This window comes from Leptinotarsa decemlineata, unplaced genomic scaffold (assembly GCF_025532065.1).
Source record: "Leptinotarsa decemlineata unplaced genomic scaffold, Ldec_3_MD MMD2_tig00026328_RagTag_RagTag, whole genome shotgun sequence".
In the NCBI taxonomy this organism is placed as follows: domain Eukaryota; kingdom Metazoa; phylum Arthropoda; class Insecta; order Coleoptera; family Chrysomelidae; genus Leptinotarsa; species Leptinotarsa decemlineata.
In genome coordinates this window covers 21,857,515-21,883,413 of record NW_027412688.1, presented here as the reverse complement: position 1 = coordinate 21,883,413, position 25,899 = coordinate 21,857,515, and the positions used below count along the sequence as shown (strand labels likewise).

The window sequence follows — 25,899 nt, the reverse complement described above, 5'->3', positions numbered from 1 at the left end:
ATTTGCTTGTTCATTAGATATTGAGAATATTTGAATTGAAATTCAAAGTGAATTAAGTCTCATACCTTTTATCTCCTCATGCTGAGTTTTTAATTCATCACTGAACATATACAGTGTGTAACAACGAAAACTTAACAGAGCCGTTTTTGAATATAAAACGTAAGATTTTTAAAAAAAGCTCGGACAAGTCGATTTCTAATTAAAGGGGGACACCTTTCAGACTAATCAGATTTTTTGTAGTACGCACCCCCTCGGAGGGGTGCGTCCAACGATCCTTATTTAGATAGGGAAAGTAGGTCGAGTGGCACCTTGTTTTGAAGGTCTTTCGAATACCTTTACAACTCTGTTAAAAGAAAATGTTTGTAACAATTAGTTTTTGAGATAATTTTAAGTTGAAATTGCCATGTTAATAATACATTAGACAGACCACTCGGTAACTTGTATGCCTAAATAAAAAAAAATCGAGCAGTTCTTCTTATCTGTTTTTTGTTAAATAAAATCCCTTTTTTAAAATCAATACCCACTCCTCTTCTTCCAGTTTTCATTAGTACATCGTTCGATTGTTTTGTTTAAACGGAACGTGTATTGTTATTTGTTTAAAAATGCCTTACACTACTGCTGAAAGGATTTCAGTTATTGCTTTATTTTTTGGCAACGGCTAAAATGCTAATAGAACATCAATTTTATTAAATGAGCAAAACCCTGGTAAACACCTAAGCAGAATTCACGTTCTGGATTAGGTCACAAAATTCAGGGAGACAGGTTCGGTTTTAAATGAGAAAAGAAATGTTCAGAGGAGGGTAGTGAATGACGATAATGCGATTGGAGTGGTTGGTCAAGTCATCGCCAATCGCAGGTTATGTACCAGAGGCTTATCAGCAATAGCCGGAATAAGCCATATGAGCGCATGGAGAATCCTTAAAAACCACAAATTCCATCCTTACAAAATTAAACTTGTTCATGAACTTAATGAGGATGATTTTGACCGAAGACAGGAGTTTTGTGGGGGCATGAGTGAGAGAATAATGCAAAATCCCGAGCTGCTTTATAACATCTGTTTTTCGGACGAAAGCTCATTTCATTTAAATGGTTGCGTGAACCGTCACAATTGCCGATATGGGTAGGATGAAAACCCAAGAAAATACGCAGAAATACATACCCAACATCCCCAAGAGTTGAATGTCTGGGCCGGAATATTAGGCAATCATATTATGAGTCCACTTTTCATCGATGGAAATTTAACCGGTGATTTTTATTTACAACTTCTTGAAGAGGCAATACAACCTTGTATAGTTGAAATAATTGAACAGGATCCAAGATGTCAAAATGGATTTATCCATTTTCAACGAGACGGTGCACCACCCCATTATGCTCAGCAGTTTCGAAATTGTTTGAATAATCATTTTGAAGCACAATAGATTGGTAGAAGAGGTCTAATTGAATGGCCAGCCCGATCACCAGATTTAACTCCACTGGACTACTTTTTGTGGGGATATTTAAAGTCTAAAGTTCATGCTACACAGCCAGCCAATTTGGATGAATTACGTCGTAGAATTATTGATGAATGCCGAGATGATGAATAATGTAAGAGCAAAATTCGAACAAAATCTTTATTGTTGCATGGAGCAAAATGGCGCACATTTTGAGCATTTACTCTAAATTTTCTATGTGAGTTACCCTTATTAGGTGTTACTTTTTTGTGTGTGCTTTAAAAACAATTATTGGGATTTATTAACCCTAAAACAGTTTTTTAAACTTTCCTGTGTCATCAGCATTCAAGGAAATCAGCAGGTTGTATTCGTTGTGTAGGTAAGTTTTAGTATGATTCACTTTTTTATCAGAAGCATAAAATATCCACGTCAAAAGGCAACCTTCATAAGGAGGTGCCACTCAATTTACCTAAAATGTAAGGGTGGTAACCAATCCCATCCCCCGAAAATAAAATGATAATTCTAACTTTTTTACGAAATCAAATGGACACGTATTAGCAGGTTGTCATGAAAAGCAAAAATTTACTTTTCAAATTATCTCGAAAACTAATCGTTACAAAAATTTTCTTTTAACAGAGATGTAAATGTATTCGAAAGACCTTTAAAACAAGGTGCCACTCGACCTACTTTCCCTATCTAAATAAGGGTCGTCGGACGCACCCCTCCGAGGGGGTGCGTACTACAAAAAATCTGATTAATCTAAAAGGTGTTTCCCTTTAATTAGAAATCAACGTGTCCGACCTTTTTTTAAAAATTTTACTTTTTATATTCAAAAACGGCTCTGTTAAGTTTTCGTTGTTACACACTGTATGTTCATCCGTTTTCGGGAAACTGTTTCTGATTTATTCTGTGCGTATGAATTGAATAATTATGGAAAAAAATTGTGGCACCTATAGTAGATCAGTCTGTCAAGCCCGATCAAATAACCCCCTAATAAAAGCCATACATATTTTCAATTTGAAGCTCTTGCTACTCGGCTTCCGACCAACGGAAAGTATTCTCTGTGTTATAAACCGAATTTTTCGCCATTTTATCGCAAAAGTGGCGATATCAAAAAGGAAATATACTTTTCAGTATGACGATTTAAATTCTGAAAGTTGGACATGGCTTGCGAAGGAAATTGCACAAAGATCGGCTCTTTTCTTTGCGGTTTCGAACGCTCAATTTAATGTAATGGATTCTCGGAGACTCGTTCATAGACTACGAATTTCGAAGTTCAACTCTCGAATTGACTTTTCTATTACTTTTATGTATATGTGATACTCCGAAGAAATATTTAGTTATGAAGAACTCGTGGGAAAAATTTGTCCGAATTGCAGTTGGAATGAATTCTATGGCGTGAATTTTCAGAGAATACTTTGATATATTATTATGTATCTATATATTTTTGCAAAACCTTCGGTTTTCGCGAGAGATATAGCTCTACAACCGCACTTCTACATATTGTAGACGGTATAATTAGAGCAACAGATCAAGGTAACTGTACTTGCTTGATTTTGATAGAGTTGAGTCTGGAAATAGACGGACCACAATGTGTTGTTGCAGCCGACTTCATAACTGCTGTTAAAGTCACCTTCAGGTGAAGGCAGGTTGAGTAGCTCAGGGCAATCTGCATAGACTAATAATAATGATAATGTAATAATGTTCATTTACAGAAATTTTCCAAGATATAAATTACAAAAACAAAACTTTGAAAGTAAATCAGAAGATCACTGAACCCTGTAGCTTGTATATGAAATTAACCTTTAATATAATATAATTCTGCACGCAGAAAATCTGTTTGAAAAATCTGTTTTTCCGTTAATCAGCTGACATATTTACTGATATATTTGAAAAAGAAGCGATTGAAGCTTATCACAACAATTTTTCCGAGTATATACATATACAGGCTGATTCACGGTGGATGGCACATTAGACGTTTCTGGTGAACCAGACAACGGATCACTTTGAAAATTTAATGGAGGGCATATTCGGACATTCTCTAGCCAACTAAAATATTTTCGACAATGCGGTGTTGCCGCTTCTATTAGAAAGCAGTAGCAACTTTGATTTTTCAAATGGAACACTCTGTATATAATATTATTTTTGGAATCTCCAACAATTGCCCTACAACTTTTCTTGATATTTTCCTATACCTATCTGTTACCGTTTTCGAAATAAAAATTAATTTCAATTTTTTTCTTCGAAAATCATGACTTCTAAAAATGCCGATATCTTTTAGTTAAGAAGTACTATGATATCGAAATTTGGTTTGGAGTTAGGTGATATTTGGACACTTCCCACACGTAAGCCTAATCTCCGTTACTTCAATACAGGGTGGTAAAAAAATACAGTTTTTTCGTTTGCTTGAAAAAGTTGCTGAAATTTGATTATTTTAAATGAAACACCCTGTATATTATTGAAAATTCGGAAAGCTGCTGAAATTTGCTTTCTTTCTATGTATATCATACCAATACCTAACTAGTCAAGTTTCGGACTTATGAACATTTATTTGTGAAAATGTCCCTTCAGAATGGTATTTCCATTCGGTATTTGGTAAGCAGGCCATGATTACTATTTGACAGTAGCGTATCAAATAGTAATCAGTAGTGTTGACTGCTTTCGTGGTGGCAGATCTGATTTCATTGGGATCCAAATCTTCAAATGTTTGGGCAATCCTTTCTAACAATTCATCTCTCGAACGCACGGGTATTTTGTAAACTTTTTCCTAAAACCATTGCCTGATCATCAATATTATAAATTTAATATCAATGTAGTGGACAAACATCATATATAGTTTACATACAGTTTTAGTACCCTCAGTGTGAAGATGAATGCACCTAAGTAACTATAGTACTTGTTTTGTGCTGTCTAATCACCACTTATCAAATATCTTAATCTATGTCTATATACCTATATACATTTCGAATAATTATTTACTGAATTGACAAATATTGGGAATGATGAAGAGTTTGCTGAACATCGTGTCTGTTCAGCCGAATGAATCGGGAAGTTCAGTATCGAACATAATGAATGTTCTGATTGATTTTTTGAATCTATCGAGACTGTAAATATTTCTTATGCTGGCAGAAAATTGAATAGTTTCAGACCATAACAAAAAATACATCTCTGTGTGTGACTTTTATTTATTGCTGGATGAATTAGTAACGAATCTTGTTTGTTTTCCTTTGTTTGTTGGCTGAAGTGCAAATTTGTTTGTGTATTAAACATTGGTGGATATAGAATTCTTTCGTTTACAGTAATAACGTTTTTTGATTCAAACATTTGGTAGAGTACAGTTTGGCTTTTTTGAATAATATTTTCAAGACTTCAGAGTCTTCCTCAATTTATAGAATTTTTTAGTTAAGAGTCTGATCCGTTTCACAACATAGTTTATGTGGTTATCCTATCTCATATACCGGTTCACAATAACTCCCAGATACTTAATCAGTTCTATTCTTTCTATAACAGAATACTACTGGAGTTTTTCCCAACACCAAACCGTTATTTTAACACCTCAATCACCAAGTGATCATCTTCAAGAGGAAGTTTGATCTTCCTCTTGAAAATGAACACTTGGTGATCGAAACATGTGTCGAGGTGTTGGGAAAAACTCCAGTTATATCCATTACTACACCAAAGGTTCCAATCAGTGCATCACAAGTTTCTATAACAGCACTATTGCAGTTTGTTTCATTAGTACAGTTTCATTAGTACAGTACGAGCAGTTTCGAAGTGACTTTCGAAACTGCTCGTACAGTTCAACGAGTATTGGGCAACCCAATAGATGAAACAACGAAAAAAACAAGTCTGGACTTTGTTGATATGTTGGTCAAACTGAGCGGACTATGTTAGCTCGCTACAAGGAATAACAAAAGTCCAGTGTTGCTCAAGATGCCATAGAAAACGGACACTGCTCATACAGTTCAACAAGTATTGGGCAACCCAATAGATGAAACAACGAAAAAAACAGGTCTGGACTTTGTTGATATGTTGGTCAAACTGAGCGGACTATGTTAGCTCGCTACAAGGAATAACAAAAGTCCAGTGTTGCTCAAGATGCCATAGAAAACGGACACAGAATAATTGATGAATGCTGGAAATTGTTCAGACCGTAACATGATAATCAGGTAGAAAAAATATTAGCTACTGCCAATTGATTCAGTGACCCTCATTGTGTTAGATAACGATTCATCTAGGTAGATATAAGAATATTAAACTAGTCATTGAAAGTAATCTCAGTAATATAATGATGATGCTAACTTGGTTAGCGAAACGACTATCGGAAGACAGTTTTTTTGTTCTGCTCAGCAATAAGTGTACTGAATGGATTCAATAGATTGTATTTTCCAATAAAGATTTCAATTGAATAACTGTTTTATTGTCAAATAATATCTGATTATGGGCTAAGAACATCTATAAAGCAGAATGTATAGCAGACTGAACATACTTAATAAATAAAACTGCTTCTGAGAAATTCTTGGAGGTGTTACTAAATTTTAATTTCTAACATAAATCCGACAGTTTATTTTTCAATTTGGATATCATAGGGTTTCAGTCAAGATGATTTAGTGAAACTGATCTGCAGAAGCAAGAGCTCTTCGGTTACGTATATTCATCCAGACAATATTCTGAAGTTTGAAATACATTTTTTGTTGCTTCCGTATGCTTGAATGATTTAGTAGGAGTTCTGAACTCTCTAAACATTTGCTTTATACTGACTTATCAAACATGGATCGTAAAGCTGCATGAGCTGGAAATTGTAAAAAATTAAGTCATATATAACACAGTCTTCAATCTCGATAAAAGGAAATATTTTTATTTTCTGTTGGATGCCTATATCCGAAAATTCAATTTTTTGGACTATAAACTCAACAATACTTTTTGATTTTCTACTGTAGTCACTGTATTGATGACTACTATTCATTCCAAAACGAAACAATAATACAATGACAATAATCTGGTGCAAATCTAACATTCCTCTTCAACAGACTGGTTCAGAGAAGTAATGAGTTACTGCGTAATAAAATAAAGAAAAATATACTGCTCATCAGTAACTGGAAGTTTGGATCCTCTATATATACGTATGGAGAGGTGCCATGAAGGTGAAAGGTAAAAATTCCCAACAAGGCAGTAAAAGATTCATGTCTCATTCCTTTTTCAATATAATATAATCCTTAATATTCCTATTCATTTTCCAAACTTTTTTTAAAGAGTCATCTGAACAAGCAGATTCGAGAATTTCTGATACTATCTGTTGCCAATGACTTGATAACGGATTGGATACAGAACATGATCTTCAGCAATGATTGAATATTCCAGAGGGAATCCGAATGAACCCTCATCATACTGTTCAAAATTAAGGGACAAAAGTCTCATTGAGAAAGTTCAACTATCCCTTTCTCTAGCGACAGCCACAGAAACATATAAACGACTTGAAATTCGATATTGTGTGTGAGTTTTGTAGAATTGTTCCGCTCCGTAGGTTTGACGGCCCTTCTGCCCCTTTGACGTTGCGTCTTATCCGACCCTCTGACCGAACACACGGGTAGGAACTTTACAATCAAAAGTTTCAGTTGAGAACGGACCAAGTTTAGTGGTTCACTAAATGACTGATACTGTGGCCGGGACAATCTGCAATAAGGCCGTTTTGGACAGTTTAATAGTTCTCTGGACAGCAATCAGTCGTTATGTTACGCTCTGGAATTTGTAATAGACGGGTGAGAAAATTATTCTTTGCGAATAGTTTTGGAATATCCTGTAATGGATATATCGAGATTATACAGGATATTTCATTCAAACTAACAACTGTTTTTGATACGAGTTCACTTTGATTTTCTGACACAGAAAAATTAATCGTAGGGACCATCTCTGGAATATTATCCAAATATGGTGCATGTAATATATTTTCTGATATTTCACTAGATTTTGAAAAATTTTAGTTCAAATGAGAAGTGCCCTGCTTTTTATTTACGTACGTTAGTATAAAATACATTTACTGGTGTGATATTTATTTTTTCAGTATCATTTTTTGTGATCTTTGCAGAGGTTGTGTTTTGCTGCAGAATAATAATTCAATATTGGCCATTACTAGAAACATAAAGTTTCCCCTACACAAACATGTTTTTCGTCTTCGAAACAAATAAACGACTTCACTTGTATTAGATATTTTTCATGGATCTTTATAGGAATTCTAACCACTATCAACATGAAAAAAATAAAAATTGTAGTGGAGAACTTTATATAGGTGTGAAAAGAACATATTTCTATCCTAACTCGATAAGTTTGATGAGTACCTCTACCTGAGGGTAGAGTAGCAAAGTGACTTCTACTACAGACAAGCGCGCTCTCATACCCCCGCCGAGAGGAGGCGGTGGGGGACACCTCCGCGATGTTAGCGAGTTGATGCTCACCCAGAAACATAGACTTATTTCAAAACAATTGGGGAATGTGCTTCCTACCGCCAAGGCTTATGCACACCATCACATGGTTTTGATATTCAGGTCATTCAAATGATAATATAGCTGTCGGTGTGTTACTTGGCTGAATACTCCTGGAAAAAGTTCATGAAAAAAAAAATAGAACAGAATGTCGCTATTGATAAGTAACTTGTGTTTTATAATTTTGCCCATCGAAAGTGAGCTGAGAATTGCACAGATACCTATCTCAACGTTTAGGAGGTCAAAACCGGTCCTTAGAACTGAACTAATCAACTATATATTCATTCTTTGTTTTCATATGTTTTCAAACTTTCTCGAAAGATGTCAAAAACTCTTTGACATCTGTACTTTTCACACTAATACTTTCTACGACTATAATCATCATACCATATTTTCTTGTAAATAGAAATGTATTAAGGGAAAAATTTGTTGACCCTACTTGGAAATAAAATATATATTGGCAATTGAAAAACACTTCTATAATATACAAATATATGTTCACAACAAATGAATAATATAATAATCTGACTATGATACGGATAATCTGTATCAAGAAACTCGTGATTTGTGATATTTCCATTTTTCTATTCAATTTACTTTCTATGTGAGAAACTTAATTAGATATTTGCAAACGACAAAGTTTTCGCCGTTTACCAATTTTTCTTTTCAATAAAATTTTGTTTTGAAATACTCAGGAATTCAAAAACACATATTTTAAAAGAAATAAGTTATGCTTGTTCGAAACAACTTTCTCATTGCGCCAGTAAATAAAACATCATAAAAGTCAGCATCACTGAGAGAACTCTAAAAAATGTTGTAATGTACCGGTAATTGTTTATGGAACGCAATTTCCATAATATGAGAAAGGACACATTACATTAATATACTGTTCTTCTATTGAATGGGAAATAAAAAATTATACACGAACATCACATCGAATAAAAAAGGAGTTTCTGTAGAAATAAAAGTGAGAAAAAATATTTTCGAAAGAAGGCACTGAAGTATTGAAATCGTTCGTTTCACATTATTTTAGACTGTTCGAAATGTTCTGGAAAACATTCGAATGTTCTAGATTGTTCTGAAAATCTATGAAATGTCTGAATTTTAGTCCTTATATCTTTAAGGACACACCTTTCAGCTAAAAATGAAAACCTTCTTCTTAGATGGAGACGACAGCACACTTGTCTGGTCATTCAATTTGGATTCCAGGACATCGGCTGATGTGACACATTTTCACCGGCAGCAGGCGATTGCATATCTTAATGGGGATCTAGAAGTGATTTCGAATCGGGGTGAAAGTAACCAGGTTCAATTCAATGCCACAAAAACCCATGAATCGATTTTCTCCAAAAAGATAAATGTCTCCGAACCGGATATAATAATGTCAGGTCAGACAATTCCGCTTTCTGCTTCGATACGTTTGTTGGAATTGCAAAGGCTGCTTCTCAAAAGCTTGGAACACTAATCCGAATCAGAAAACTGTACACACCTCAGCAACTTTTGATGCTATATAAAGCTCAGAATAGACCTTCTTTGGAGTATTGTTCTCATGTATGAAGCTCTGCCTCCAAACATACCCTGAATACCCTGATAGCCTGGAACATCGAAAAAAGGTTGGAGATTTGCCTCTCTCCTATAGATATATTCACGGGAGGTGTTCAAGTGACTTGGCACATTTGATTCCATCAACAGCGGTACATATCAGAAATAAGCGACGGACTGTGGCTGCTCATCGATTTGAGGTTCAACTCAGTACACCTCGAACTTCACTGTTTGAGAACTCTTTCTGTTCTATATTTCCACAGTTATATCAAGTAACTACAGAAATCGTTTTCATGGATTCCAGGATGTTCTTGAACGTTCCGATACATTTCAGAATATTCTAGGATACTCCAAAATATTTTGAAATATTGTGAAATGCTCTCGAACATTCTGGATTGTTATAAAACTTGAATTATCATGACAAGGCTTTCTACGACGAGAAAGCGCTGGTATCTCGAAAGTTCTGTTAGCGACACTTAGTGGGTTCAAAGGTACGCATGCTTCAAGCACAGATACACATACCTTAGAATGATACATCATTTGAAAGGACTCAGGACTCTCACCTCCACAGGTGACACTTCACCCGGCAGGGATACTCTAATAACCCTCATTGCAGGGCGGTGCGGGCCGGAACAAACCTTGTAACTCCTATACTATATCCATCTAACTAAAAGAGCAACCCAAACAAAGATAGATGCGTGATCAACATACACAGTTGCATCTATTGAGTAAAGTGCCGTAGTGGCCATTTATGTTTCTACGCCTATGGTGTGTACATATACGGTATTTCAAAGTTTGAAATTTTCAAAATTCCAAGTACTGATACGGCTAAAGAAACTGCTGATTTGTCTCTACACTCCACCTAAAAAAATTCCTATACTCAGCCGTATATTATTAAGACAAAAATTTCGGTCGTTCCTTAGTGAGACTTTGTACAAGCAACCTTGTCTGGGAGATCACGAGATAATGTTTTGGAACACTCCATTGCTAAGATGGACAGAGTATATATTGAAAAATACAAATATAATCCCAATGAAAACATGCCTGCCAGAAAATGTTTTTCCTTTGGTTTAGGAATGACATTTTTCATCGAAACAGGGTGCCACAAAAGTAACATCCCGTAAAAACAATAGTGTCGAAATCTATTCCCTGCACTGCGAATTAATCAAACAAAATGTGAGCTGTCACGGGATGCCTGGCAGATGTGAAACATCAATAATATTTTGTGACCCCTGTGGTTATTGTTGACTACTGAAATATTTATAAAAAAATATGTAATCAAAATATAAGTACATAAAAAAATCAATGTGACTTCAATATACTAGTAAACTCAATAATCTTTGCTAGTTATTGCAATATATTACCAAAGATATTCAATTATGAATATCAATATTAAATGTATCAATATTATTTCCACCATCAGAAAATTGAAGATATATTATACAATGAGAATTGTGTAAATTTCAATCTACCAAAAGAGTAGATTTTACGTTGGCTGAACCCAGAGACAGACCAAATATACGCAGGATCATTGCACAGATGAATGCAAACTTTGATTATGAAATATAAAAATACCTATAATTAAATTACTGATGACTTGATAGTGTGTCGTGTAGTGAGACAGATAGGATAACGCCGAATCAGTGAAAAGAGAATCGCACAGTCGCTTGCACATGGTGACCGTCGCCACGCCAGCAATCGATTTTACGTGCGGCTATAGATGTTTCACATCAACAATAACTCCTCTATGATCCTCACTATACGTCTTCTTTAGAGGGTATCCATCTCAACCATTCACTTCCTTCACTCATTAGGCAGTCCTTCCAAACAAACTACATTATTCTGAAAGCCCACACTCGTCTCAGCCGCCGACAACACGTTTCTCTGGAAATTGATACTTTGGGGGTGCGATGCCAATTCACGAGCCGTCAATCAAAATTATCCCACGAGTTGGAAATTACTGAAAAATCCTTGAACCGAACGCGTCGATTAATTTAAATTAGTCATTCGAATGTAAGATTGATGACGAAACCGCGTGGATATAATCAGAAGTGAGATAATAGCTGCAAAGGGCGTGTTGGAGTGGAAAATTGGAGAACGGGACTCCGGGAATTTCAAGTAATTTGCCGAAAGTCTCGAGTGGCTGCGCTGCTGTCTTTCGTTTGATTATTAATCATCTATACTTTGCAAGATTTCAATTAGTTTTTTTTCTTGCAAGTTATTAATCTGATGGATCTGATACTAGATTTCAATTTCCAGTGAGTTTAATCCATTAATTTTGTATTATACGAGAAAAAGAAGAAAGAAACGAATGAAAAGTATCTGTTCAAAACACATTGTGGGGGTGGTAGATATTTACAACACTTTCAGGACAGTAGAATATTTATATTTTATTTTCGTTAATACTATTTAGTCCATGCTATTACAGTTATGACCCTTTGCCAACATGGATTTCGAAAAAATCCACAGAAACCCCAACATCAGACCTGGTACAATATACAGGGTCTTTCCTAACTACGGTACGAAAATTCAGAAGGTGATTCGTTAGATCGTTAAAAAACGTTTTGATGAACACATGTCCGGAGTTGCTTCGATTCTATGATACAGGGCGATGAAGTTTAAAAAAAATAACGGTATTTATAATATATATCATGAATATCCTTAGACCGATTTGATTGAAATTTGCTAGTTATTTGATGGCGCTTATTTAGTCCTAACTAGATTAAAATTATTAGGTCCGGTGGCGATTCAGTGAGCAGCACAGCCAACAATATTGGAAAAAATACACTACGGACTTGTAGTTTTTTATTTTTTTTAGATTAATCAACTGAAAATTGAAAACTTTTTTGTCGCCTGTGTTTTCTTCATATCCAGCTTCGTTTTCGAGAAAAAATATTTATGGATTAACAAATGTAAATACGGAAAAAGCACGGATAATTCACCAGGACACATATCTTAACAGAGTAATTCCATGTGTTAAAACATTTAAACCGCTACATGCAAGATTATGTTAATGAAAATGCAGGTGGTGGAAAACCAGAATTTGTAACAACGCGTGAACTGAAAGAAGCTATACTTGATGCGACAGAAGAAGATCCTCCAAATAATACCAAGAAGATTGAACTACAGCTCAAAATCAGCTCAAAAACTGTATGGACAGTTCTTGAAAAAAACCTCCTATACCCATATCACATAAAGCGGGCCCAAGATCTATTGCATCGGGATTAATACCCAAGATAAATGTTCTGCAGGTGGTTGATTCATACGATGGAACATGTCATAAGGAATACTCCAGGTATTTTTGAACGTGTCAGAAAATCAATGACAAATCGATTGCGATAATGTATTTTATCGGAAGGTGGACATTTTGCTCATTTTCTTGAAGGTCAAAATTGTTTATTATTTACTATTGGTTTTATTTTATGTTGTCCACGGATAGTTTTTGAAAGTTTGTTTTTCTCGAAAATGAAGCTTGATATAAAGAAAACAAAAGAGACGAAAAAGTTTTATTTTCAGTTGCTCAATTTGAAAAAATAAAAAACTACAAAAAAGTTAGTGGGTATAAAAGAATGGTAGGGTATGCCATTGTTGCATGGTTAAGGGAGAGGGTGGAGCGGATTTAGGATGGATGAAAATCCGTGGGACAGCACCTTCCGAATCCTCAGATGATAGAACCAGGGAAATCCCTTTTAACGTCGTGGGAGAGGACGGAACTTATACCGGGGGGAAGGAAGAAACCAGCAGATATCTGCTCCATAAGTACTTTCCCAAAGACGATCACTCGAACGACACTCCGGTCAGGCGTCAGATAAGGGCGGATGAACGGAGGGTGTGGGGTGAGGATCAGCCGGCTTTCACTGTTGGTGAGCTACGAGCAGTAGCTGAGCAGCTCATCAATGGAAAGGCGACTGCATAAATGGGGTACTTAACGAAGTGATTCGTAGGGCGATTGAATGGAAGGGAGAATGCATGATGGAACTGTTTAACGGCTGTCTGGAAAAATGTTTTTCCTGCAGTGTGGAAGCGAATCAAGGTCGTGTGGATAGACTTCTTGATGGTAGGATTCAGGTCTGGTGTGAAAGGGAGTTAAAATTCTTCTAATCAGTTTGGTTTTAGAGCAAGGAGACACAGCCTGGTTGTAGCGTTGGACCTTTCAAATACCTTCAATACCGCGTGGGTACTAAACGTGGAGAAAACGTGTATGACCGTCACCTGCGGGACGGTCTCTGAAATGGTAAACAGAGTTTGTCCTCAGGGTTGTAGTCTGGGACTGACTCTATGGTTGACTCATGGAAGCATGGTTTGAACGAATGAAAAATATGAAAGTAAGACAAGGCTTAGGTACGTACCTACGGAGTACAAGTGCAGGCCTACGCGGGTGACTAGCTGGTCATCATTGAAGGTGGTTCCGTCAGGGAGATCGAGAATAGGTGGGATCTGGTCTGGAGCGAATGCAGAGAATGGGAGAAAGAGATGTGGGAAGGCAAGCTGACAGCTCGCCTTCCCAATCTGGACAGAATATGCCCAATGTACACTGTACGGCATTGTGGACCTTAAATGTCTAGGCTTTCTGGGAGACAATGTAATTAACTAGCTGAATTCAATAATTAATGGATACTAATCAAGTAATAATTTATGTATACACACAGGGGTCTATTGAACTGAGCATGAAATGTCTTGAATTTAATGTTTGTTTGTTTTCTCTTCCTTTTAGGAAATTGTAGTATATATCATATAATTGTATTAATTAGAAATAGTTAATTTTATGTTGTACATACAAAAATTATAATTTGAGTTTGAATTAAATAAAGTTGGGTCTATTGACCCCGCTGATCCGTCCCTTCGTGTGGTTGACGTTATACGTCGGCGGCACGAGGAGAAGGGGTTTCCTTGACAGTGGTGGCGCTAAATAGAGGGAAGACGCCCAGATGAAATTCTTACGAGTTAGGGCAACGAAGGGCTATGGCATTATTCATGTCCGCGAAAACTTTTCGTCAGCAAACTCTTGTCGTTCGTTGTGGTCACAATGGTGTTGTCAAATTGATTATTAACAAAATCTGCAGAAATGTACGTGGTGTGAATATTAGTGATCATAATTTCTTTAGAGATAGCGTTATAAACATCAGTAACATTCATCCCGAACTGAAGGCCATGTTGGAAATAGTGTCAGGGGCACCGTGTCGCGAATCTCTAAGAAAATGTTTTTCTGACCTATTTTTCTAGTGAAGGCGGCAATGATTATGAGTCATCATCGCTATGCTGACCCCCACATTAGCAATTATGTTGACATATGCAAATTTGCGAAACGTATTGTTTTTTTTTGAATGAACAAGGCGTTGGGTAAAAAGCGGTAAAATCCAGGGTATTCAGTTGAGATGGAATAAACAGATTTCTTCGTGATGCCCCGGATGAAATTTATCTTTTACACAAAGTAGAAAGTTTTAATTTATTTTGCAGATGCATTTGTTGTTATACTATTACAGCTCTGTTAGTTATTGAAATTGCTGGAGCTTGTCAAAGAGAGACTACATGAAATGACGACCAAAGATTGCTGCTCAAGGCGACTTGGTTGTAATAACCATTCCAGCCTAAAAAAATGACATAAAGCACGACAAACTCTGCGACGGGGTGAATCCTTCAAAAATATTTTTAAGATACGCCAGTTCAAGACCGAAGCATTGTAATCATCACTTATTTTTTGTCAACTATTAATTCACTTGTGATGCACTGTTTGGAACCTTTGGAACCTTTGGAGCTTTTTCCCAACACCAAACCTTCACTTCGATACCTCGACATGTGTTTCGATCACCAACTGATCATCTTCAAGAGAAATATCAAATTATTCATACTTACAAAGATATCCTTATTTATACCATAGATACCCCTTCTAGATACCTACGTCTTGCGTGTTTTAATTCGATTTCACAATATTGCCTTATCTACTAGTCTCAAATTAATTTTACAATGTGTCCTTATGTGATGGTCAGGTGAATTAAAAAATTAAAATATCAATGCAACAAGCTATATAAAATTAATTTCACAATATTACCTTATCTACCAGTCTCAAATTAATTTGATAATGTGCCCTTATGTAAGTCAGTTAAATCTAATAATTAAACTATTATTTTAACAAGCTATATAGTATACTATTAGATATTGGTCCACCATCGCTATTCATAATATTATTATGTTTACTTATTTCTATACTCTCATAGGCATCGAGATGTCTGTTGCTATTAACTTATCTAACTAATCTCTATGGAATGGTTTTGTTGCAAAAGACAGGCAACTGCTGATTTTTCAGGTCTTTCATATTTTAAGTGTACTAAATATTCCTTACATCTTATTTTGATAAATCTTTTTATCTGTCCATAATATTTTGCATCGCAGTACTTACATTCCAGACTTTCCGACTTCTCGACGTTATCTTTTGTACTTCCCAAAAGGCTCTGTAGTGTATGACTTGTTTCAAAAACCACCTCCATACCTAGTTCATTGAAGGTGGTTTTTGAAACAAGTCATACACTACAGAACCTTTGAGGAAGTCCAAAATACAATGTCGAGAATTCGGAGGACTGCGATGCAAAATATTATGGACAGACAAAAGGAACACTTAGCACACTCAAAATATGGAAGACCTGAAAAATCAGCAGTCGTCCATCATATTTTGCAACAAAACCATTCCACACACTTCAGTTCATTAAGATTAGTTAGACAAGCTAACAACAACAGACATCTAGATGCCTATGAGAGTGTAGAAATTAGTAAACATAATAATATTATGAATAACGATGGTGGACCAATATCTAACAGTATACTATATAGCTTCTTAAAATAATATTTTAATTACATCAAATTAATTAAAAACTAGTAGATAAGGCAATAATGTGAAATTAATTTAATATAGCTTGTTCAATTGATATCTTAATTATTAGATTTACCTGACTATTACATAAGGACACAATGTAAAATTAATCTGAGACACTTAAGACGCAGGTACCTAGAAGAGGTATCTATGGTATGAATAAGCATAACTTTGATTAGTTTCATCTTGAAGATGAAATACGTGTCGAACTGTAAAAATAACTATTAATTGATGAAGTGTACAGAGTAAGTGGTCGGTGTGCATTAATTTGAGAAGATAACTAGCTTGATCGAAAAATACCAAACGAACTAGAGTACCTACACCTGGCATTCTAATCGGCATATATATGCAAATACTTTTAGTCGATGCTGGCGCAGATTTTCTACACGGAGGATGGAAGTCCTCAACAGTCGCCGAGGTATAAGTTGAGGATTTCATTCTTAATGAAGTATATGTATCAAAAATAATCTCAACAGGTATAAAGCGCTCCAAGAGAGAAGTTTTGGAAATAGTGATGCCCATGCACCTGCGTCAGAAGCTGCATCAACCAATACCCAAAATCGAAATTTGTCTCTTGCGTCTTATTTGGCAGCAGAAATTGATATTATTAATTGATTCAATTCTGTATTAGTACTATCGCAACTCAATATTCGCTTGGTTTATCAACGAGAGGGTTTTATTCACTGTTTCATCCATTCATCATTCATCCAAATAATGATAGAATTCATTTTAAAACTTGATGAAATATTTATCGTAACAAAACGGGAAAAATACTTCAGGAATAAACTTACACTGAAATGTTGATCAAAAATACAATAAATCAGCAAAAACTTACATTATACTGCCACCCTTGAGGATCGCAACTGCAACTGCATTGCTGGAACCTTTTATGAAGATCAATAGATACTGAATCAATTTCTCCTTTTGATCTTGACCTCCCTCAATATTTATACGCTGACATTGCAACTTTGATCAGGTCACTGTACTAACGTAAAATGCTCAGTATGCAATCTTTGCAAAGTTTGCGTATTTGGAGATTCTTTTATATTTTTATATCCTGTAATGATATCAATTTTGATGTCTATGAACTTGGAATATTAAAAGATGGATTTCTGAATACTGAGTGTTTTTGTTTTAGAATATTGAAGATGAGGTTGGAACATCTTTCAATTCATGTATTCGCTTGAAAGAATTTGAATTATTTCATGATAATTTTCTATATTTGACAGTATAATTGAAATAAGGAGTTCCTATACTTCAAATCAGAATACATTTTGTATTGTATTTTGATTTATACAGTTTAATAGACAGTTTTTCTTCCTTGGTACATAAATACCTGTGTCTGAATAATTTAAAAAATGTCTGTTTTTCTTTTTGAAAATGATGAAAAGAATCATAACGGCGTTTCTATAATACATTCCTTCTGGGGCGATAAATTCCAATTTCCGGCGTTGAATTCAAATGCTCAGTAAGACAGCAACCATGTACGGTTTTCACAATTAATGTCCACCGTGCGGATCGATGCAAAGATCAAGAAGCATGCATGTGTAGTTCATTATGGGAGCGTGCTAATTTCCGCAATAAATCGTAAACTACTCACGTCGTAAGTTGTAAAGGAACAATTAGCTAGAGAACTGCTTTAATTAATTTCCTCTTGCTGCCCTTTTGTCCCATGAATATTTAGAAGATTTACAATTATGTCGCCGCTTACAACAGAACATCTATCGTCTGACTCCTCTCCCGACTTTGCCGTCTTAGCATTGTGAATAGTTAATCTCTGGATAATACAAGGTGAGAGTCATTGTTCCGTTGTCCTTCCTCATGTATATACAGGGTGTCAGTAAATATGTGTGACAAATTACAGGGTGTTAGTGAATAGTAGCTTTGAAACCGGTCGAGGTATGAAAATGAAATTTGGTGGTTGTTTAGAGATAGATGTTGTGCATTTGCTGACATACATTGACAATGTTTTTGAGAACGTTTCATTTCTTCAATACATCATCTATTGAAAACTTCAAGAAGGCCAAGTTGTTAATATTCTGTTGAAAATGGATATTTCAACGAAATGTCGAATTAGCGTTTCTTCAGATAGAATGCGAAAGTTTCACACATGCATTTTGTCTATGTTTGAATTTATGGAATTGGTCGACAAGCTCAAGAATTTGTATTCAGGACGTAGGGTACCCAATGACACAATATCGGCTTGTCTTCACCAATGCACGATAATGGTACATTAAAGAAACAAACGGCTGATTGCGGGTTCCCTCGAAAACTATGAACTGTGCATTTAGAAGAAGTAGTTCCCGAGTTAGTTGCAGAGTCACCTGAAACGAGTAAGCAACTTCACTGTATTCAAAGTTCTCAAATAACGGCAATTGTATGCGTTTTATATTCAACGTGTGCAAGATAAAGTGCCTAATGACTTTTTGTCTTGCCTAGTTTTTTGTCAGTAAATTCTCCATGAAATCGTTCCAATTCCTAATTAGTGGAATGGCATTTTGTTTATTGATGAGGCTAATTTTGGAACCCATTCCAGCATTTGTGATTCGTAGAAGAAATACAACAGAAATATTTGCGCAAATACGAAAATGAATGAGAGGAAGAGTTGAATTTTGTATCACGTGTAAGGAAGGTCATTTTGAACATTTGTTGCAACTTTGCGCTCATTTATTTATCACTGTAATTTTCTGTCAATGTTCTGGTTCAGTGGTTTGATGTCATTGCATTAGATAGTTTTTGATAATGTAATGAAGTAATGAAAAATACGCGTCAAGATCTTTATTTGCTTTTGCCATGAAGACAGCTCTCCATGCAGCAAGAAATTCAAAAATGATTTTCAGTTTGAACTATCTCAATGGCCCACCATTTTTTTCTTTACAAACATTGAGATCATCACCGGTATGCGCGCCAATGATGAACGTAATAGTAAATAAAAGTTCTTTATGACATTAAAAATAAAATAAATACAACAATAAAAATTAATTGGCGCTCCGGGGCGACTTCATTGATTCCAGTGGCGCATTTGCTTTTTCAGCTGCAGGAAAACCCGGAAAAACCTGCAGCACCACATCATCTGAAGATCTTGATCTAACAATGTCCTCTCTCTCATGAAACAAAATGTAGGGTGTCTCCAGAGGCTCCAATAAATTCAATGCATCGCCAGAACACTTCGTGACACGACTATCGTCAAACTTAAACCAGTCCGTTTCTTCTTTGACCAAGGCGTAATAATGACCACATTCAACGCCAGAACCACAGTGAACAATGACTGCATGAATATTATAACAGTGGTCTGCTAGGTTCATCTATTTCGAACCTTCCAAAGAGTTTCTTGCTTCCGTTAGAGGTTGAGTCTTGTTTGAATATCATCAGTGTTATTATTGGATTGACTGGTGCCTCAGCTATACTTGTTTTCTTATAACAGTCAGTTAGTTTGGGCATGTTTGACAATACAGTTGATCATCACCTGTTAAAAATTCCATTTTCAGATGATTTAACAATAAGCTTTGCACGGACTGGTAATTAGTCGTATTAGGAAAAGCTAGATGAAGTTCCAGAAATTCAGATAAGTTTTCAGTACTTCTTGAACATTTACCACAAAGTAAACAAGTGAGGATTTTTCATAATAGTATGTTATGCAAAGATCATGTAATAAAAACCACTAAATGAGAGTTGCATAAGATATTTTTCTACACCCGATAAATAAAAAAGAACTATAAATATCAAGTTCATGTTTGTGTTGAAATTGAAATTAATTGTATTCATCGGGTACTACCATGGATATAAGATTAATAACATAATTGTTATTAATCTGATTTCTTGAAAATATTCGGATTATTTATCATGCAGTTCGAGAAGTTCATTCCAGGTCCAACTGATCTGGAAAGAATAGTTACATTCATTTCATTATTGCTAGTCTCTACCTGTAGTTATAGTAATAAACGAGTATCTGAGAAATTCATGTTGGATGGAGATCTAACATTTTCATGTATTATTTCAGAAGTTTATTATTCAACTCTTGAATGGATGAATATATAGATGTAAATTATAAATATCAATAATAAATGCTTCAATATATGTTCTACCATGATTATAAAATCAATTATTTATTTGATTTTTTGATGTTCCTGTTAATAACAAATAAGAAAAACATTGGGCGCTACTCGCAATCAGCTGATTTCAGTCTTTATGAATTTTTTCTTCAAGCAAGAAGTTTAGTACATTATTTTTTATAATAATGAAGTTGAGATTAATTCATCAATCAATGAAAAATAGTGTATCCTATGATAGTTGTGTTAATTTTAATCTACCAAAAGAGTATATTTCACATTTATTGACCCTAGAGAAACACCAAATATACACGGGATATAGACCGAGACCGCATATGATGGATATGCTGATAGCAAGTCAGGCGCTTTGATATGCCAAGGTCTTCACTGTTATTGGCGTATCCTTGTGTTTCCGCAGAAGTGGGGTGATCTCAGCGGCTTTCAAATGAGCTTTTTGCTGAAAGGGTTCCAGCTCGGTAACAGAGTTGTGACCACCTTGTTCAATGTCAAAAACCGAGTTCATCAGCTGCTTGGGCAGTTACCCTAAAGAGAAATGCTCCAATTCTTGCTTTCTCATAGTCGCGGACCATGCCCGAACTCCACACGACTTTACAGGCTACATCCAGTACCATTCTGTTATGTAGATACTTGAAACTCAAAAGGCTACAGTCTTCCTGTTGTCGGGGAAAGTGCAATCGTGAAACAAATGATTTGGGATGTAGACTCATATAGAAATGCATCATTTTTCATGTCTTTACGTCGAGTTGATATAGCTACTCCCGAGTCCAGTTCACTACTCCAAACGAGTAGAGTAAGACTGGAACGCAAGCATATTTATTGCAGCAACTTTGTTTTTTTCCGACAGTTTCGATGACCAGATCTGTCGAAGTCTGTGCAGATACTTGCCGCGGAGAGAGTTCTTCACTACTGTTACCTCTTGAGAGTGGTGTTGTTTCACCCCGAGATGAGTATACGTCTCTTCGGCATCCAAATGGTAAAGGATGCTTCCATGTACGAGCTGCACATCACCTCCGTAGTGCCAACATCGTCCTCTTTTGAGATGGACCATTGTACATTTGTCTATCCCGAATTTCAGACCGATAGCATGCGTATACTCTTCCACCACCCTCAATCATTGATGGAGAACCTTCTCTGCAGAGGCATAAAGTTTTAGATCATCCATATAAAACAAATGGGTGACCTTGTGCCTCCGGTTTTCGGGGTGCTATAGTTATATCCTCGAGTATTTCTGAGCGCAACGGATAGTGGCAATAATGGAATGCAGAAGAGAATGGGACTGAGAGAATCGCCCTGAAATACACCTCTTCTGAAAGTGACCAACCCTGTTTGGACTCTGGCTTGACCAGATGTTATGGTCAAGCGAGTTCGCCAGAGTGGTATCAGTTGTTCAATATATCTCACTATTTTGACGGGTACCGCAAGTCCTGCGTTACACATCTATCGATAAGCAGGTTCTCTTTACATCCAGCGACTCCTCTCTTCGACCCTTTCTGCTCATATATCCGTTCGAACACTCGGTCAACTGCGGTGAGTATTCGTGTGTATAAGATGCTTGTGAACATTTTATAACACGAATTCAAGCATGTTATCGGTCTGTAATTCTTAGGATTCGACAAATCTCCGCTTTTGGGGATAAGAACGGTTCGCCCCTCGATAAACCAATCCGGAATCGGCTGCTCTCCGTGCAGCCATGAGTTGAAAACTCTGTCCAGATGGCGGTGGGTGCTTGGTAGTTTTTTCCACCAATAAGTTTTCAGCCCATCTGGGCCTGGAGCAGCAAAATTCTTGGAACCCACAAGGGCTCTTCGAACGTTATCCGGGGTTATCGTGTTGCGCAGTTCATTGAGCTCAGGCTGTCGAAGCTCTCTGTTGTACGGCTGGAGTGTTTAAGTTGAGTGACTGTGGGTGTTCATAGATATCCTTCCAGAAGGATTCCACCTGATCAGCGGTCGGCGGATTATCCACAATACGTGGAGGCTCTTGGAATAAGCGAGACGGTTTCTCGCGGAACCTAAGGTTTTCCCCGATACTTCTCGCTCGCCTCACTAGTGACTTCTTAGCAGCCACTAGCATTCGTATCCTATCAAGGAAGTGCTGTTTGGTGGTCAGCAGCACGCCTTGACTTAAAGTGTGATGGATACGTCGTTTCATTATTATTATTATTATTAAATATGTCCCTACTCGAATGTGTCATTATTATTATATCACGTACAGACAGCCTGAATTACTTGTGTGATTTGTTTATTTGTTCGTTTGTATGTATTATATTGTTGGTAATATTTATTTACTCAAATGAATAAACATCAATATTATCATTATTGATTCGACTTGCAATACTTTGGGGCTGTCAGATAATTCGAACACTCGAAAGGTTTTTTAGGTTTCAACCACTGCTTAATCAGTAAAGCACAGCTTAAATGATTATACATATTAAAAAATCCAATTAAATTTCAGAAGAGAAAGTCATCATCAGTCTACATACAAAAGTTTTAAACGCCCTTTACCCCCATAGAACAAAAACAGCGTCCGACATGTCATCAGGAATCGGTGGAACTTTCGTGAGAGCATAGCTCGTGGCAGAAGGCAAAACGCATACATTAATGAAATCACCATAAATATGCGCAAACAGCGAGCGTAACCTCTAACACACTATAGTTCAGACAATTTACTTGAATTCAGCGCCAAAACCGCATGTACTTGTCAACTTGGAGCATATAATAGTTAATCGGTCTATTTATGAGACTATTCAAAACCTGGAGCGCTCCATTGACTACATTCATTGGGACATGTGTTTGAAAGAGCGGTCGCTGTCTGCCATGGGGGTTTTGCCGTCATCGAATTGATGTGTGCTCCTTTGAGAACATTCACATTCGACATAAGCTTACTGGGATTTGTCCTTAATAGTTGGAGTGGACTGATTTTTAGAATAGTTGCCATTGTGACAATGAATAGGAGTCTATTGAACGTTGTCTCTTTGACTGATATGACAGTCAATGAATGAGCAGATTCAGGATTTTAAACTTGATACAAAATTATAAAGTATAATGAAATTAATGGTTTTGATATATGATTAAATAAATGGGAATTGGTAGGAAGAGTGCACTTTTCAGTAAAGCACCCTGTGATATACATGTAAGCTGCCAGTTGCTTTGCCTCTTCTATTATGTTTTTTCTCAATAAATATCATATTCCATTCCCGATGAAGACCGACAAATCCAAAGCACGAAAATCATAGAAATTGGTCGAGCCATTTTTTTCACCGTAGTGTGCGCTGGTCAGGCCCTATCCCCCGAAGCCATGGTCCAGCCATTATTATTATTATTATTACTATTTTTCACCGAAGTATGCACTGGTCAGGTCCTATCCCCCGAAACCCCGATTTCATTCGGGAGGGCGCGCCAGCATTATCAACCAACGACCACTCCCCACACCGTGGGGTAAGTGATCATTGGGTGCGACAATCATGTGCAATGAGCAAGCGCAGCTAGCCAAGAATGACAGCCTTCTGCATCTGTCCGGCTAAGATTTCTGCCTTTGTGTGGCAAGCCGGTATGATTTCAAGATTCGAGAGTAGAAAGGGCATCATTCCACCAAGGACACCAATAATCAGAACAACCATCTTAACAGAGTGATCTGGATAGAGTCTGCGGAGTTCTAAGAGAAAATCTCAATATTTTATCCGTTTTTCCTTCTCTTTTCTGATGATATTCGTTTCCCCAGGAGCTGAAAACTCCACGAAAAATATCGTTTTGTTTTGGTGGTCGAGAAGGACTACATCAGGCTTATTAGCTTGCATGAGCCTGAGGGTGGAGAACGAATAGTTGCAATAAATTCGGCATTTCTCGTTTCTCACAACGGATTCAATATACCCCGGAGCGTAGGACAACACCGGTGTGACGTCAATACTGTAGAAGTGCCGTAGATGGCAATATAGCACTCTCAAGGCCGCGTTATGTCGATGGATATAGGCCGAGACCGCATATGCTGGACATGCTGATAGCAAGTGAATTAGAGTCTCGGGCGCCTCGCGACAGGCCCTGCACCTTGTGTCAGGAACCTCTATATCCATCACGCGACTGCGGTTGACTAAGGTGTTGAAGACACCATCCTGGCAAGCCATGATGAACCCCTCAATTTTCGACTTCAGCCCATTCGACCTGAGAAAATCGAACGTCAGGCGCTTTGATAAGCCAAGGTCTCCCATGTTATTGAAGAAGACCCAATGCATTGGCTAATCCTTGTGTTTCCGCAGAGGTGAGGTGATCTCTACGGCTTTATTCTGAGGTTTTTCCTGAACGGGTTCCAATGCGGTGACAGAATTGTGGTCACTTTGTTCAGTGTCGAAAACTATACTGAGTTCATCAGCTGCTCGGCAGCTGCCCTAGAGACAAATGCTCCAATTTCTGCTCTTTCATGTTCACGGACCATGCAAAGAAGGGGATCCGAACTCCTGACGACTTCACAGGCTGTATCCAGTACCATTATCTCATGTATACACTCCAAAGCAAAAGTTCACGGCCTCACTGTTGTCGGGGGGAATACAACCGTATAACGGACGATTTGGGATGTAAACTCCTATAGAGATGCATCATTTTTCGGGTCTTTACGTCGAGTTGATACAGCTCCTCCCGAGTCCACTTTACTACTGCAAACGAGTAGAGTAAGATTGGAACGCCCAGCATATTTGTTGCAGCAACTTTGTTCTTCCCCGACAGTTCCGATGACCAGATCTGTCGAAGTTTGTGCTGATCCTTGCCACGGAGAGAATTCTTCACTGCTGTTACCTCTTGTGAGTGGCGTTGTTCCACCCCGAGGTAAGTATACGTCTCTCTGGCATCCCGCATCGTCCTCTTTGGAGATGGATCATTGCACATTTGTCTATCCCGAATTTCATACCGATTGCATGAGTGTAAGTAGTTGTCTAAGGCCGCTTGAGGACCTCCCCCCACCATTTGACCTTGTCCTTGAATGACGTCATATGACCTTCAGTTACGTGTCAGATGATATGACCTTGATCATGGGTGTCGACCTTGAGATTTGAGTCTGTTCCTCAATATGTGACCTTGAAGTTTGGTCTTGAAAGATACCTCATGATCTTGCATTATGCACGTTCAATATGACCATGCGGTTCGACCTTGAGATTTATTCTTGCTCAATACGTGACCTCGATGTTTGACCTTGTAAGTTGTCTAAGGCCGCTTGAGGACCTCCCCCCACCATTTGACCTTGTCCTTGAATGACGTCATATGACCTTCAGTTACGTGTCAGATGATATGACCTTGATCATAGGTGTCGACCTTGAGATTTGAGTCTGTTCCTCGATATGTGACCTTGAAGTTTGGTCTTGAAAGATACCTCATGATCTTGCATTATGCACGTTCAATATGACCATGCGATTCGACCTTGAGATTTATCCTTGCTCAATACGTGACCTCGATGTTAAACCTTGTCACATCATATGATCTTCATTTTATCCATTATATCTGCAATACATGACTCTGAACTTGTGCTTT

General features: G+C 37.0%; 1 protein-coding gene across 4 annotated transcripts in view; it reads right to left on the bottom strand.

The window, feature by feature from the left end:
• Fur2 (furin-like protease 2) overlaps positions 1-25,899 on the bottom strand; it is a 1,328,139-nt gene that overhangs the window by 393,898 nt on the left and 908,342 nt on the right. The window lies entirely within an intron of this gene.